This window comes from Macaca thibetana, chromosome 16 (genome assembly GCF_024542745.1).
Source record: "Macaca thibetana thibetana isolate TM-01 chromosome 16, ASM2454274v1, whole genome shotgun sequence".
NCBI classification, from domain to species: domain Eukaryota; kingdom Metazoa; phylum Chordata; class Mammalia; order Primates; family Cercopithecidae; genus Macaca; species Macaca thibetana.
This window is the reverse complement of record NC_065593.1, coordinates 31,156,786-31,173,453: the sequence shown is the minus strand read 5'-3', so window position 1 is coordinate 31,173,453 and position 16,668 is coordinate 31,156,786. Positions and strand designations below refer to the sequence as shown.

At 46.6% G+C, this 16,668-nt stretch overlaps 4 protein-coding genes across 4 annotated transcripts in view; 2 read left to right on the top strand and 2 right to left on the bottom strand.

Annotated features, from left to right (window-relative positions):
• Positions 1-921, bottom strand: part of LOC126939304 (TBC1 domain family member 3G-like) — a 292,702-nt gene extending 291,781 nt beyond the window's left edge. The window contains exon 1 of the mRNA XM_050764533.1: positions 820-921. The gene's annotated coding sequence lies outside the window, so the exon portion shown is untranslated. The remainder of the gene's footprint in view (positions 1-819) is intronic.
• LOC126939306 (TBC1 domain family member 3G-like) overlaps positions 1-16,668 on the top strand; it is a 574,604-nt gene that overhangs the window by 235,858 nt on the left and 322,078 nt on the right. The window lies entirely within an intron of this gene.
• Positions 1-16,668, top strand: part of LOC126939308 (C-C motif chemokine 3-like 1) — a 332,180-nt gene that overhangs the window by 72,604 nt on the left and 242,908 nt on the right. The gene's annotated exons all lie outside the window — the stretch shown is intronic.
• Positions 1-16,668, bottom strand: part of LOC126939305 (TBC1 domain family member 3G-like) — a 259,422-nt gene that overhangs the window by 177,328 nt on the left and 65,426 nt on the right. Inside the window, exon 2 of the mRNA XM_050764536.1 lies at positions 770-819. The gene's annotated coding sequence lies outside the window, so the exon portion shown is untranslated. The remainder of the gene's footprint in view (positions 1-769; positions 820-16,668) is intronic.

The following is a 16,668-nucleotide window of genomic DNA, read 5'->3' as shown; positions in this document are numbered from 1 at the left end:
TTCATTTTCCCAGGTCGCTGAGGAAGGACAGTGGGTCCTTAGTCCCAGAGAACATCTGGATGGACCATCCCTCCTGGGAACACTTGGGGCAAAAGGAGGGCGAGGCCTCGAAAGGACCAGACAGAGCAAGAAATATGTGGAGAGAACCCCAGTGCCCGGACCCCTTTGAACAGAAGAGAAGATAGTCTCCCCCCAGCCAGCCCTCCAGGGCTCCTTCATTTTCCACAGCTACCCAAGGACAGAAGGTTCCCCAGGACAAGGGACCATGTGTGTTCAGTGAGGCCCACAGCCACCATCAGGACCCAGCTTAGGGCACAGAGGTGTTCTGAGGACCCTCCTATTCCCCCACCCACAGTGGATCTATCCCAGTGGCTCTGCCAGGGCCAGGCTCTGCCCCACCAGGATGGGAAACCTGGGAAGACTTGGGATCTAGGGCAGGGAGGTCACAGGGTTCAGGCCTGAATTCCAGCACAGCGTACGGCAGGGCTGAGATCAAAACCCAGGGTCCTGTCTGGATTCCCAGGCCGGTAACCGCCTCTCTGACCCCAGACGTCTCACCTGTCGAATGGGTACACTAGGGAACAGCACTCACTCTATGAAGCCACCATGAGGACGAAAGAGCCAATCGTCTACACTGGCAGTGTAGAACGGGCGACCGGTGAGTGCTCAGGGATGACCCTCCTCAGTAGCTGCCCAGAGGCCAACACCACCCACAGCATAGCCACTGTCCCCAAGTCAGCCTGGAGGGAAGACAGCAGGTCGCACTCACCTGATTCCGATGAATCAGTTGGCCTGCGTTATGCCTCTCAGGTAGAAAACCTTCGAGTCCACAAAACTGGTCCCAGATACCACTGTGCGTGTGTAGCTGATACCACTGTGCGTGGGTAACTGCCGTAGAACACAGAGGCAGGCCGGACAGCGGATTGGTGCTAAGCACCAGTGACATTCTGAGGTCATGGCACGCATCACAGTGGGGCCTTGCCCGGGTCAGCAGGGCCCAGAGTCAGGGTCCTCCGCTGCCTGAGGCGGCCACATGCCTGCCTGCGATGTGTTTGCGTGCATGCGTGCACACCTGTACATGGGTAAACACATCTGTGCACATGTGTGTGCCTTCTCTGGCCAGGCCTGGCTGCCCCATTCATGTGTGCACCCAGTTCCTCATCACTGTCACCCCCGAGGCCCAGGACCAGTATCAGAGCATCCACGGGTGTTCCCTAACCTCAGCCCTCCTCGCCCAGGGTGGTGTGGGATACACATAAGGATGGAGGGAAGTGACCACTACTGTTGATCTCAGAATACAAATGCTACTACTATTACTTAATGGTATTTTCGTGTCTCTAATGGTATCTTTTTTTTAAATTTCTGATATTTTAACTGGGTATTTCTCACCATGACCCTTGAATGTTCTAGCTAGAGGATTCTGTGGGGAAAGTGCCAGGCACACAGTAGGGCCTCACTCTATTCTAGACATGTTATCTAAAATCTGGTTCATCTGTCCTTCCTTCCAGGGCCTAGGTGATGCCAAATTCCAGGGTCCAGAAAGAGCTTGGGATAAAATGAAGCTTCAAGGGGTGAACTTTGACCTGGACTCAGTCTGCCTGTGCCACTCAAACGGAGTCTCAAGTCCCAAGATAGGGCGTCCAGATGCCTCAATGCAGGGACCTCTGATCGACAGCTGCTCCCCTGTACTCATTAGCAACCTCACCCACCCTACTCTCAAAGCACACTTGACCCTCATATCCGGGAGCTCTGCATCTGTGAATTCAGCAACAGCAGATGGAAAATATTCAGAAAATAAATTGCATGGTTATGTCTCTAGTGAACATGTGCAGACTTTGTTCTTGTTATCATTCCCTAAAGAATACAGTATCACAACCATTTATGTAGCATCTGCATTGTATTACATATCATAGATGATCTAGTAATGGTCTAATGTCTACTGGAGGATGTGAATAGCTTTTATGTAAATACTAGGCCATGTTATATCAGGGACTTGAGCATCCATGGATTTTGGCATCCCCGGGACCCTAGAACTAATCCTCCATGGATACCAAGGGACAATTGTATAAACTCACTCAGGAAGGCTGCTCATTTGAGGAAGGGCCCAGTTCAGTTCAGACAGGGACATCATCCCTGGACTACTGTCCATCCATCCATCCATCCATTCATCCATTGGCACCACCCTCTAGTGCTGTCCCAGTGACAGCCCTAGCAAGTGGAGACATTTAAAAAGACCGGCTCACGTTGTCCAGCTTTGAGGTCTTGGAAGAAGTTGCACCAGTGAGAGAATAGGGGGTCAGTTTCCTCCAGGATCCAAAGAGCGTATCAGGGCCCCTTGGGGTGAGGAAAGGGGCGCGGCCTCTCCAGCAGCCACACGGGCTGCAGTAGGATGGGGCTGCGACTGGCCCTGTTTATCACTTGGCCCTCATCAGGGGAACAGAAAGACCAGGGGCAGAGGAGGAACATGGGGCAGCTGGTTGCCTAAGCAGAAGGCACCTCAGGGAAGGGGTTTTAGTTTGTTTTCACACAGCTGTAAAGAAATGCTTGAGGCCGGGCGTGGTGGCTCACACCTGTAATCTCAGTACTTTGGGAGGCCGAGGCGGGTGGATCACCTGAGGTCAGGAGTTCAAGACCAGCCTAGCCAACATGGTGAAACCCCGTCTCAACTAAAAATACAAAAAAAGTTAGCTGGGCGTGGTGGCGGGCGCCTGTCATCCCACCTACTTTGGGAGGCTGAGGCAGGAGAATCCCTTGAACCTCGGTGGCAGAGGTTGCAGTGAGCCTAGATGGTGTCATTGCACTCCAGCCTCAGTGACAAGATTGAAACTCTGTTAAAAAAAATAATAATAATAAATACTTGAGACTGAGTAGTTTATAAAGGAAAGAGGTTTAATCGACTCACAGTTCAGGGAGTTACAATTATGGCAGAAGGCGAAGGGGAAGCAGGCACCTTCTTCACAAGGCGGCAGGAGGGAGTGAGTGGAGAACGAGGAAGTGCCACACTTTGAAACCATCAGCTCTCCTGAGGACTCCCTCACTCTCAGGGGAGCAGCACGGGGGAAACTGTCTCCAGATCCAATCCCCTCCCCCAGGTTCCTCCCTTGACACAGGAGGGATGAGTTTTGGGTGGGGACACAGAGCCAAACCTATCAGGGTCTCAGCCTGTCTTGCAGCTCCCTGGGGCTGAGGCTGAGTACAGATCTGCTGGGCCTGCTCTACAGCACGGGGGGCTCTGCCTGTGCGCCCCCATCTGCTGCTTCCTGGGGTGGTGGCTGCTTCCTCAAGAAGAGGTTGGATCTGCTCTCCTACCCACCCCTCTCCAGGGCCTTGTGGTGCCCTGGCCACACCCTCCCAGGGTAAGGGCAGGAAACTGGGCTCCTTGCCCTTCTTGTTGCTTGGGTGACCATCCTGGGGTCATTTGTAGGCCCCATCACTGTTCCTCCTTCTAAATGGAGAGCATATTGGCAAATCTTCCCGGTAGAGGCCGGGGGCTCATCCCTGTTATCTGTTCTAGCTTGGTAAAGCCAGGTGAAGACATCTGGGCAAGCAGAAAGTGGCCCCCAGGAAGGGTGGGTGGAGGGTGCTGGCCTTTGGGCTTGCCTGGACCAGCGTGTGAGGGGGTAAGATTATTAGCAAGTACGGTTGTCATGGCTAACATCAGGAGGCAGTAATACTGCTGGTGGGGGTATGGCGGTGTGGCTGGCTTGGTGTGGGGCATGAGAGCCAAGGTTTGTCAGCTGACAGAGAGGCGCCTGACCCATGGACTAGCGGCTGTGGAACCCAGTGGTTGCCCTTAGTTCCCGGATCCTGGGAGACTTCTGGAACCTGGGCCTGGGACAGCCTAGGGGTGGAGGTGGTGGGTGACAGGGGTAGGGGTCTCTGCCTCTCTCTTTCAGTAAGAGGGAGAACCAAGAAAGGCACTGAAGCATGGTCTGCAGAGAAGGCGCCTGTGCAAACACCAGGAGAATGAGGGGCCTGAGTTGTCTTCATTTCTCCTAAAAACATGCATTCTGTCCCAGGACACCCTGGTGAGGGCATGAAGCACAAGGTATGTGTGTGTCTGTGTGTGTGTGTGTGTAGGTATATGCATGTGTATGTATGTATGTGCATGTGTGTGTGCAGGTTTGTGCATATGAATGTATTTATGTATCTGCATGTGTGTGCGTGTGTGGGCGTGTGTGTGTGTGCATGTGTGCATGTGTGTGTGTTGCAGGGCTTTACAGTGGACAGGATGTGGGAAGGCAGCTGCATTTCCAAGCTACAAGTCTTTTTGATAGAATGATTAAGATTCCCTGGACCACACAAAGAGTGTTTCATTTGCACCCATTTTTATTAGCATTTAAATCTGCATTATTTGTAGCAGGTAAACCTTACGTTGTTTAACTATTTTTAGAAACATTTACACCAGCGTTCCCCAAACTTTTTGGCACCAGAGACCAGGTTTCTTGAAGACAACTCTTCCATGGGCCCGGGAGATGGGGAAGGGATGATGCAGAGATGATTCAAGCCCATTACATTTATTGTGTGCTTTATTTCTATTATTATTTCACATATATTTCTATTATTATTTCATTCCGCCTCTCCACTATCTGTGGGCTAACAGGCTGTGGTAGTTTCCTAGGACTGTTTTACAGGACCACAGACTGGGCACCCTCAACAACAGAATGTTACTGTCTCACAGTCCTGGAGGCCATTACTCCACCATCAAGGTGTCAGCAGGGTGGGTCCCTCTGAGGCTATGCAGGAAGGCTCTGTTCCAGGCCTGTCTCTTGGCGTGTGGGTGGCCGTCTTCTCCCTGTGACTCTTGGTTAAGGGTGACTCTGGTGAGGGCTCAGAAGAGGAGAGCCGGACAGAATGTCGGTAGCATATGGAGGGGGTCAGGCCTGGTGTCTCATGCCTGGAATCTTAGCACTTTGGGAGGCTGAAATGGCAGGATTGCTTGAGGATGAGACTTCTAGACCAACCTGGCCAAGATAGGGATACTCAGTCTCTTAAAAAAATAAAAATATGGAAGGGAAAATTCATCCAGATGAAGTCTCAGATGGCAATGAAGAACACGTTATTGGAAACTGGAGGAAAGGTGACGCTTGCCATAAAGTGACAAAGAACTTGGCTGCATTGTGCTCCTAGTGTTTTCTGGAAGGCAGAGCTTGCGAGTGATGAACCTGAAATTTGGCAGAAGAAATATCTAAGCAAAGTATTGAAGGAGCAGCTTCATTCTCTTGAATGTTTCTAGGAAAATGAAAGAAAAGAAGAATGATTTAGAGACAGAACTTATAATCAAAAGGGAAGCAGAACTTAAACATCTGGGAAATTTTTAGCCTTCTCAGCCTGTCCATATTGAGCAGATAAGGAAGTGTGTTTGGGAGAGAACACGAGGGTGTGGGTCAGGAGGCCTGCATGGATCAGGGCTGTGCTCTTCACCAGGACAATGGAAGAGAGACCCTGAAGGCAGTTTGTAGATCGCTCAGGCTGCACTCTCATCACAAGCCCATGGTGCCAGGGCAGTGACAGCAGTACGGTTTCCAAGGAAGGCCCTGGGGCGCCCTGAGTGCCTTGGGGTTTGCTGCCCAGCACTCCCTGAAGTCACTGGTCCCCACATTCTGGTGTGGCACTCCTTGACTCCTCCAAGTGTTGCTTAATGGGCTCCTGTCCAGGGGAGAAGTGATGTCCCCCCTCCAGGGGACACAGGCAGAAAACCCTTCGGCAGCTTCCATGTGGTGCTAATTCTGCAGGTGTACAGATTTTGCTTTTCTCTTATAGAAATGGTGGAGTCAATGAAGAAAGTAGCAGGGATGGGTGTGGAGCTGACAGCTGAAGAAAGAAACCTCCTATCTGTTACATATAAGAATGTTATTGGAGCCAGAAGAGCCTCCTGGAGAAGAATCAGCAGCCTTGAACAGAAAGAAGCAAACAAGGGAGGAGAAGACAAGCTAAAAATGATTCAGAAATAGCAGGAAATGGTGACTGTTGTACAATAGTCCCCCCTTATCCGCAGTTTTCGTTACCAGTGGTACAGTACAATAAGATATTTTGAGAGAAAAAGAGATTACGTTCATATAACTTCTATTAGTGCATGTTACAGTTGTTCTTGTATTAATCTTTTACTGTGCCTCGTTTATAAATTAAACTTCACCAAGACTGGTATGTATAGAACAAAACATAGTATATATCAGGCTTGGTATTATCCATGGTTTCAGCGTATCCACTCGGGGGTCTCAGAATGGATCCCTCTCAGATAAAAGGGAACTATTGTATTTTCAAGAAAAATGATGAGTGGTTTGGGTTAACTTTGTCCCATTCTTCTTTTTATTGAAAGACTCAGGTTTATTTTTAAATCCAATATCGTAGTTTTTAATCTTTGGGTTTTACACAACAGAAATTATCTGGGGGAAGGAATTTGCTGTTACCTGAATATGTCCTAATTTTTGCCTTTTATTTTTATGGTTTTAGAAATTGTCTCTGAAAAGGGAGGCTTGTTTCTTTCGAGTGTCTGGCTTAGTTCTCAGGCTTATGTCTCTCAGTAATTTGGCCATAGGGATTGGCATTTGAGGTCACAGCCTAGTGCTCAGATGACTGCATATATAGTGCACATTTTATATCTTGGAAGATTTTTGTCTTTTGCTCATGTGGATTAGGCTACAGAATATTTCAGGGCAAAGGCGAATATCTTTTTCTCCTGGAAGCTGCAGTAGTGGGCAAAAAAGTGAGATCCTGTCCCTAAAAATAAAGTTGTAAGCTGGGATTGATGTTACCACTACCATGAAAGATTTTGGGTCAAAGAATTTCGATGACCAATAGACAAGTTTTGTGTCCCAGAGGAATGAGGAAGTGAGAAAGCTGAAAGAGGTGAAGAAAGAAGTCCATGAGCTACACTGTGGGACTTGGGCTAGCTACGAAAGGGAGCAGGAAGCAAAGAGAGCAACTGATACTTTGGGAGAAGATGTGAAAAGTTCGAGTCTGGATGTCTTAGATGAGAAACATGCAAAAGAAAGAAAGAAGGAAGGAAGGAAGGGAGGAAGGAAGGAAGACAGGAGGAAAGGAGGAAGGAAGGACAGAAAGAAGAAAGAAGGAAGGAAGGAAAGGAAGGAAGGAAGGAAGGAAAGAAGGAAAGAAAAGAAAGAAAGAGAGAAAGAGTGTAGATGTCTTGATGAGTCCCTACATAGAAACAAGAAGAGAAAAGGAACTAAAAGATGAAGCCATGGGCCAAGAGTGGAGCATTACAATGTAAGACTTCTAGTATGGAGCAGCACAGTTAGGGATACGGACAAGTGCAAGTCTTGGAGTAGAAGGCACAGAACTCTATTGACTGGAATGTGGCCACACCACACCTTGGTGTGATCTCAGGTATTGGATAGATTGGCTGAATGTGGGAGAGGGGCCTAGAGATCTATTGATGACAGAAACTGAGAAATAGAATGTAGAATATCGGCTTGTAAGGAGGAAGGGTTTGGAGTAACAGGAGAGGAGTCACTGAGTATGTGAAGAGCTAGGAGAACATGGAAACCTTTCGTCTCCTACAGCAGTCTCTATTTGGAAAACCATCAGGGAGATAGTTGATTCAGAAAATAGTTTTGCTTAGCTAAGATAAGGATGCAATTACGGAAGAAAGGGTGAGCGAATGTTTTACAGTGGAAAGGAGGTTCCAGGAGCATGAGAGGAACCTAGAAAGGTCCAACAGTAGTGCCAAGAGTTCATAGAAAATAGGAAGCAAGCGGCCGGGCGCAGTGACTCACGCCTGTAATCCCAGCACTTTGGGAGGCCGAAGCTGGTGGATCACGGGGACAGGAGATCGAGACCATCCTGGCTAACATGGTGAAACCCCGTCTCTACTAAAAATAGAAAAAAAAATGGCCAGGCATGGTGGTGGGTGCCTGTAGTGCCAGCTACTCAGGAGGCTGAGGCAGGAGAATGGCATGAACCCAGGAGGCAGAGCTTGCATTGAGCCGAGTTCGCACCACTGCACTACAGCCTGAGGGACAAAGTGAGATTCAGTGTCAAAAAAAAAAAAAGGAAAAAAAATACAAAGCAAGCTGGGTATATGCGTTTAGAGGTGCTGTACATTTTCAGGATTATAAATGAATAGAGATGAGTGGCAATAGCTTTTTTGGTCCATAGATTTTTGGCAGACTAGTTTTAGATCTCTTCCACTAAAGGGATTACCTGTTGAACGTTGTTAGGAATGTAAGTGCTCAAGGCAAACTGCCTGGGTTTGAATTTTATTCTGTCCCTTGCACCCTGCCTGAGTTCAAATCCTAGCTCTGCTTAGTAAGTTCTTTTAAGGGGATGATCTTTGAGCAAATGCTGAGCTTCTGTTTTCCCAAGTAATGGACACAATAGTTGCTACCTTGTGAAGGATTCATGTAATTGACCAGCGTTTACCAAGTAGCATCCGGGTTCAGTTTTAGTCACTGGTGATTCTGCAGTTGGATTGTGAGGCGGTGCTGGGGTGGGAGGTGGTGTCTGCCTGTAGCACTTAATTGCAGGCAGAAAAGAAAAGATACTTTTGATAACCCAGAGGCAGCTTTTCTCTGCTTTTGTGTCAAAAGAGAAGAAGGGAGTTTGGACAGGGATAGGAATTCTCTTTAATACAAGCTCTCTTCCACAAAACCAGAGGTAGATAGAATGTGTAATAATTCACAGAATTTCTAGACTGAAACACTCTGATTTTTTAAAATTTATTTTTTATTTTTTCAGGTTGAGACAGCTAAAGTTAATCTGTGGCGATGTTTTGGATGCATTGGACAGACACCTCATTCCAGCAGCAAGGTTTTCTATTACAAAATGTAGGTTCTATACTAGAAAGGAAAATGTAAGATTAAAAGTTGGCCTTTTTAGAATCATGACTTTCTTCTATGTAGGTTTCCAACTTTTATTTAAAAATAATTGTTTAATGTTAGAAGGATAGTTGATGTTGGAATCAAAAGATGGTCAGGCTGTTATAAAAATGCATTAGCTTTTGCTTTATTTATTTATTTATTTATTTATTTATTTATTTATTTATTTTTTGAGACGGAGTCTCGCTCTGTCGCCCAGGCTGGAGTGCAGTTGCCGGATCTCAGCTCACTGCAAGCTCCGCCTCCCGGGTTCACGCCATTCTCCTGCCTCAGCCTCCCGAGTAGCTGGGACTACAGGCACCCGCCACCTCGCCCGGCTAGTTTTTTGTATTTTTTAGTAGAGACGGGGTTTCACCGTGTCAGCCAGGATGGTCTCGATCTCCTGACCTCGTGATCCGCCCGTCTCGGCCTCCCAAAGTGCTGGGATTACAGGCTTGAGCCACCGCGCCCGGCCGCTTTAGTTATTTATATTCTTTTGCTTTCATGGGACCTATCTCATTCCCCTCCCTCAAACGACCACACATTGCACAGTGCTGGCTGAATGTTTCATGTAGAAAGTTTATTTTGTGATTAATACACTTGTGCCATTTCTTGGAACCACCTGCTTGTTTAATTTTAGTCTATCAAGTGATAATTTTTTCAATATTTAGAGGCTCCTCACTTAATTTCAGTGGGATTTTTGGTTGCATTTAATAAGGAAAATAGTATGAAATGGCTCAGAAATAAAAAAGAAACAAAGTCAATTATTCCTGAGAGTGTTTAAAATTATTGAAGTACACTTGTTAGTTGTTAGTGTAGAACCTACATTTCATAATAGAAAACCTTGGACTTGCCAGTGGTAACTGCTGGAATGAGGTGTCTGTTCAGTACATCCAGAGCGTCGCCTCAGATTAACTTTACCTCAGTCTCAACCTGAAAACATAAAAAATAAAATTTAAAAAATCAGATTATTGAAGTCTAGAAATTCTCTAAATTATTACACATTCTATCTACCTCTGATTTTGAGGAAGGGAGCTTAGTATTGAACAGAATTCCTTTCCCTCTCCCAACTCCCTTCTTCCCTTTTGACACAAAAGCAGAGAAGACCTGCCTCTCGGTTATCAAAAGAATTTTTCCTTTCCGCATGCAATTATGTGCTACACACACACACACACCACCCCCCACCCCAACACCCCCTCACAGTCCAAATACAGAGTCACCAATGACTAAAACTGAACACTGATGCTACTTGGTAAACGCTGGTCAATTACATGAATCCTTCACAAGGTAGCAACTATTGTGTCCATTGACTTGGGAAAACAGGAGCTAAGACATTTTCTCAAAGATCATCCCCTTAAAAGAACTTACTAAGAGTTAGGATTTGAAGCCAGGCAGGGTGCAAGGGACAAAACAAAATTCAAACCCATGCAGTTTGCTTTCAGTGCTTAGATTCCTAACAAGGTTCCACAGGCAATCCCTTTAGTGGAAGAGATCCAAAACTAGTTAAGATACCACAAATCTATGGACCAAAGAAACTTTTGCCATTCATCTCTATTCATTTATAATGCTGAAAACGTACACACCACCTCTAACGGCACATACCCAGTTTGCTTCCTTTTTTTTTTTTTTTGAGATGGAGTCTCGCTCTCTTGCCCAGGCTGGAGTGCAGTGGCATGATCTTGGCTCACTGCAAGCTCGGCCTCCTGGGTTCATGGCATTCTCCTGCCTCAGCTTCCCAAGCAGCTGGGACTACAGGCGCCCACCACCAAGCCTGGCTCATTTTTTTTGCATATTTAGTAGAGACGGGGTTTCACTGTGTTAGCAAGGATGGTCTCGACCTCCTGACCTTGTGATCCACCTGCCTCAGCCTCCCAAAGTGCTGGGATTACAGGTGTGAGCCACTGTGCCTGGTCAATGCATTTTCTTTTTCTTTTTGGAGACAGAGTCTTGCTCTGTCACCCAGGCTAGAGTGCAGTGGCACCATCTCAGCTCACTGCAACCTCCGCCTCCAGGGTTCAAACCATTCTGTCTCAGCCTCCCAAGTAGCTAAGATTACAGGTGTGTGCCACCACACCTGGCTAATTTTTGTATTTTCAGTACAGACGAGGTGTTGCTATGTTGGCCAGGCTGATCTCGCCTCTAAAACCATATGATAGAATGGGTCGCATAGCCCAAGAAGCAGGACTGCTTCTACTGTAACCTGAAACCACTATGTAGCCCTTTCCTGTCCTAGGCCTCACACAATGCTGGTAGATTTCCTTGTCACTTGGTAAGGTTTAAAGCAGTGTTCCTAAGTGGGGAATATGCTGCCACCAGAGCCCAAAGAGGCCTGGCAGGCATTATGCTTGCTTCTTAGTGGTGAAGTGCAAGATGGAATAATTTGACCTTTACTTTGGAAGGAGACATCCCCACTATGTTTGAAGCCACTAAAACTTCACTAGTGTGGCAGGCCCCGGAATCTTTGTAGAACCCTCTCGAACACATGTCTTACCCAGGCCTCCAACAAGTGTTTGTATTTCTTGCTCATCTGGTCCAAATAACATCATGTCATTGATATAGTGGGCCAGTGTAATATTCCAGGGTGTTCAGATGGTCAAGGTCCTTTCAGAATGTATTTCTACAGAATGCAAGAGAGTTAACACAACCCCAGGGCAGGACTGTAAATCTGTACTGTTGTGCATCCCACATGAATGTAAACTTCTTCCAGTTAGGAATGGATAAGAATGCAGCCAGGTGTGGTGGCTCATGCCTGTAATCCTAGCATTTTGGGAGGCTGAGGTGGGTTGATCACCTGAGGTCAGGAGTTCAAGACCAACCTGGCCAACATGACAAAACCCCATTATCAGGGGAAACCAGCCTCCAATATTTCAACGTAAGTTCCTTTCTATTTTCCCTAAGTGCCAGCTGGTCTGAGAAATAAAGGGAAAGAGTACAAAAGAGAGAAATTTAAAAGCTGGCTGTCCGGGGGAGACATCACATGTGGGCAGGTTCTGTGATGCCCCCTGAACAGTAAAACCATCAAGTTTTTATTAGCAATTTTCAAAGGGGAGGGAGTGTACGAATAGGGTGTGGGTCACAGAGATGACATGCTTCAAGGGCAACAAAAGATCACAAGGCAGAAGGTCAGGGCGAGATCACAAGGTCAAGGCAAAACTAGAATCACTAATGAACTTCCATATCCCGCTGTGCATGCATTGTCATTGATAAACATCTTAACAGGGTTCAAGAGCAGAGAACCGGTCTGAATAGAATTCGCCAGGCTGGAATTTCCTAATCCTAGGGTGGGCATTTTAGAGACCCACTCTGGGAATGCATTCTTTTCCCAGGGCTGCTAATTATTAATATTCCTTACTGGGAAAAGAATTCTGCAATATTTCTCTTACCCGTTATCGGTAATAACAGAAACATGGCTCTGTTCCCTCCGGCTCCCAGGCAGTCAGACCTAATGGTTATCTCCCTTGTTCCCTGTTCTTTTTGCAAGGGGCCCAGATTTCATATTGTTCAAACACACATGCTTTATGAACAATTTGTGCAGTTAACACAATCATCACAGGGTCCTGAAGTGACGTACATCCTCAGCTTATGAATATGATGGGATTAAGAGATTAAAGACAGGCATAGGACATTCTAAGAGTATTGATTGGGAAAGTGATAAATGTCCATGAAATCATCACAATTTATGTCCTACTGTCACGGCTTCAGCAGGTCCCTCTGTTCGGGGTCTCTGACTTCCTGCAACACCCTGTCTCTAGTAAAAATACAGAAATTGACCAGGCATGGTAGCAGGCACCTATAATCCCACCTACTCAGGAGGCTGAGGCAGGAGAATCACTTGAACCTGGGGGGTAGAGGTTGCAGTGAGCCAAGATCACATCCTTTCACTCCAGTCTGGGCAAAAGAGCAAGACTCCATCTCAAAAAAAAAAAAAAAAAGAAAATGCATTGGCCAGATTAATGGCTAACAATAGCACACACCTACAGCCATGTTAATCTGCTCTAACAAAAATACCATTTGTAACCCAGCAAGCACAACTGGGGCTATTCCTAGGATGAGTTTGCCATATCCTTCAGGAACTGAAGTTCCTGCATTTCTACCATTTCTACTTCACTTACAACGGACCATTGCATTCTGGTTAAGGTCAGAATTAAGTGGGGAAAACATTACTCCTGCATTCGTGAAGTCTTCAAAGGTGGCTTTAATCTCTGCTGTGTTCCCTGGAGTGTAGTACTGTCTTTTATTTACTCTCTTGGATGGAGGAGGAGGGAGTAGTTTCAGAGGTTACTACTTGGCCTTCTCCACTATGATGGCCCTAATTTTACAGTCTAAAGAAGAAATTATTGGGAGAAGCCATCTACCCTGCATTCTGAGTATCCCTGCACATTCTGACTAATATGCTGGGAAGACAAGACCTTGCTTCTCTCTACTTAGGAGATTTCTCAGGGTTGTACACACAGCAATGAACCTTGAGAGATGAGCTAACATCTCCTTCCAGGACAAAGAATAGACTTGCATACTGCTTATAAAAATAGTAGATTTCCGGCCAGGCACGGTGGCTCATGCCTGTAATCTCAGCACTTTGGGAGGCCGAGGCAGGCGGATCATGAGGTTAGCAATTTGAGACCAGCCTGACCAACATGGTGAAACCCCGTCTCTACCGAAAATACAAAAATTAGCTGGGTGTGGTGGTGGGCATCTGTAATCCCAGCTATTCAGGAGGCTGAGGCAGGAGAATCGCTTGAACCAGGGAGGCAGAGGTTGCAGCGAGCTGAGATTGAGCCACTGCACTCCAGCCTGGGTGACAGAGTGAGACTCTGTCTCAAAAGAAAGAAAGAAAAGAAAGAAAGAGAGAGAGAGAAGGAAGTGAGGGAGGGAGGGGAAAGAAAAAGAAACAGTGGACTCCCATAAAAAGGAATGCAATCATGTCCTTTGCAGGGACATGGATGGAGCTGGAAACCGTTGTCCTCAGAAAACTAACACGGGAACAGAAAACCAAACATAGCATGCTCTCATTTCTAAGTGGGAGTTGAAGAATGAGAACACAGGAAACATGGTGGGGAACAACACACACTGGGGCCTGTTGGAGAGGTTTTGGGGAGGGAGAGTATCAGGAAAAACAACTAATGGATGGTGGGTTTCATACCCAGGTGATAGGTTGATCTGGGCAGCAAACCACCATGGCACGCGTTTCCCTTTGTAACAAACCTGCACATCCTGCACATGTACCCTGGAACTTAAAACAAAAGTTGAAGGAAAAAAAAATGGTGGATTCCCTAAACTCAGTGATTTTTCCCCTGTAACACAACCCACTTTATGTATAGGCATCAATCTGGATCTTCTGCATCGCCTCTGTGGGAACTGGGGACAAAGTGAACAGATATAGACATGACACTGATACTGCTTGCTGTGGTCTGATAAAGTCCTTTCTCTCTGACGCAAGAGTCTTGTATTCAACCAGCAAACATGAAACAATAACAGACTAATGGCTTTTAAGGAGGGCAAAATCCTAGTCCCTGACAGCAATGATGGGGAGCAGAAGTGGTTCTTCCAACGCCCAAGTATGTCCATGTCACATTACATTGCATTATACATCTGGAGATGGAAAATCAGGTGGGTCTTTGGACTCCCTGCGAACTAGACCTGGGTCAAAGGCTCCATTTATTACCTAGCCCCAATATACTCCCACTTTAACAGGGAGACCACAGTGAAGCTTTGGGTCTCCAGGCATCAGTGTGAACTCAGGCCTTATATCCAATAGCCCTCAAAAAGGCTGGGAATTACCCTTTCCTGAGGAGATGGCCATTGGTTTCTTTGGAGAAGGATTGGGGGAATCACGATCACATACATTTGCTGTGGCACTTCTTCCTGGAAACCTACTCTCTGCTTCAGTCAGGTTCTGGGTTCTGGGTTATTGGGGTGACTACCCTCAAACTCCTCATCACCCATCTTTGATTTCTTCTGGTTGTGCAGATTAAACAATTGGCTTTTTGGCTGCTCCATCGATCTTACCCTGGGAACATAATGTTCTTTTTTGTTTCCGTCTGGCACTTTTATTGTTTCACTTTTCTGTTTGATTCATTGGAGTGATTTGGGAGTGTGATATGAACCATGGCTCCAGTTTACATCCTGATGGCATTCCAATTGCTCCACCATCACCTGATTCCATCACTGGATTTATTCTTTTATTGAATAGCACATCCTTTCCCCACTGATTTGAAATGGCATTTTTGTTAAATGCTGATTCTCACTCTGTTGCCAGGATGGAGCGCAGTGACGCAATCTCGACTCACTGCAGCCTCTGCCTCCCGGGTTCAAGTGATTCTCCTACCGTAGCCTCTTGAGTAGCTGGGATTACAGGCATGCGCCATCACACCCAGCTAATTTCTGTATTTTTAGTAGAGACAGGGTTTCACCATGTTGGCCTGGATGGTCTCGATCTCCTGACCTCATGATCTGCCCACTTTGGTCTCCCAGAGTGGTGGGATTACAGGCGTGAGCCACCATGCCCAGCCAAAAATTCATATTCTTATTAATTTTCTCCATAGCTCTCCTTGAATCCGATCCTCCCTGGTGTCACTCATTGTGCTAAGTGTGCCCAGCTTGCATCTGAGGGTTAAATGCTAGTCCCTGACAGGATCCTGCCCGTTCTGTGGCAGCATTTGCTACCATGAACACTGACCCATATGTAACAGCCACAGTGAGTTTCCCAACAATGCCAGTGCCCCTCAGTCAGTGCTTTCCTTATTGCTTTGTAAATAGAGTGCCCTCTAGACCCTCCCATGCCATGGTAGCCTGGCATTATGCAGAATATCCACTCTAATGTGCCCACCGCACTCAGTCTTTTGATCCCTTCCTCCACCATGGTCCATGATAGTTCTAGCGTTTCTACCTCACTTACAATGGACCGTTGCTTTTCCCAAACTTTGAGAGGCAACCGAGCAGCTGAATAGCACCATCTCCTGGGATCTTCAATAGTTGTTAAATTTTGTATCATGGGCTATTGGTCCCACATTGATAAATTCTGTTATTCAAATTTATCCAGTGCTCCTTGATCCACCACCCTCAAGATACAGTGCCAGATGTACTTTCCTGGCTCCTGCTGGAATCTGTGATCGGGGTCCTGCAGCTCCTTTGGGGTATACTGGACCGCAACGTGATAGAGAACACAGCCTTCTTTGGAACTTTGCTGCTCTTATAATGAAGGCCTGGTCCTGTTCCTCAGCCTTTTCTGCTCTCCCATTGCAGGTGATGAGTCTCTTTATATGCTGCCAAGGACGGCCTCTGGTTTTCACACTTCAACTTACAGGCGATTAATCACTCTCAGCCTTTCATGTCTTTCTCCAATGCAGCAAGGGCCAGAAGAAACAGCCATCCAATTCTCAAGTCCTTATATTAATATAATTACTGTTGCCCTTGAAACTCTCAAATTCCTCTCCAGTCTATTCTCTCCCATCAGTTTCCCATTGCAGTTCCCTGCTGCTAGGAGGTTTGTTGTTGTTGTTTTGGTTTGGTTTGGTTTTCTTGTTTCTCTGAGACAGTCTTGCTCTGTTGTCCAGGCTGGAGTACAGTGGCACCATCTCGGCTCACTGCAACCTCTGCTTCCCAAGCTCAAGTGATCCACCTCAGCCTCCTGAGTAGCTGGGACTACAGGTGTGTGCCACCATGTCTGGCTAATTTTTTTTTTTTTTTTTTTTTTTTTTTTTTGAGACAGAGTTTTGCTCTTGTTGCCCAGATTGGAGTGCAGTGGCACAATCTTGGCTCACTGCAACCTCCACCTTTCGGTTTCAACCAATGGTATTTTCGTTAGAGCAGATTAACATGGCTTTAGCTGTGTAGCTATTATTAGCCATTAATC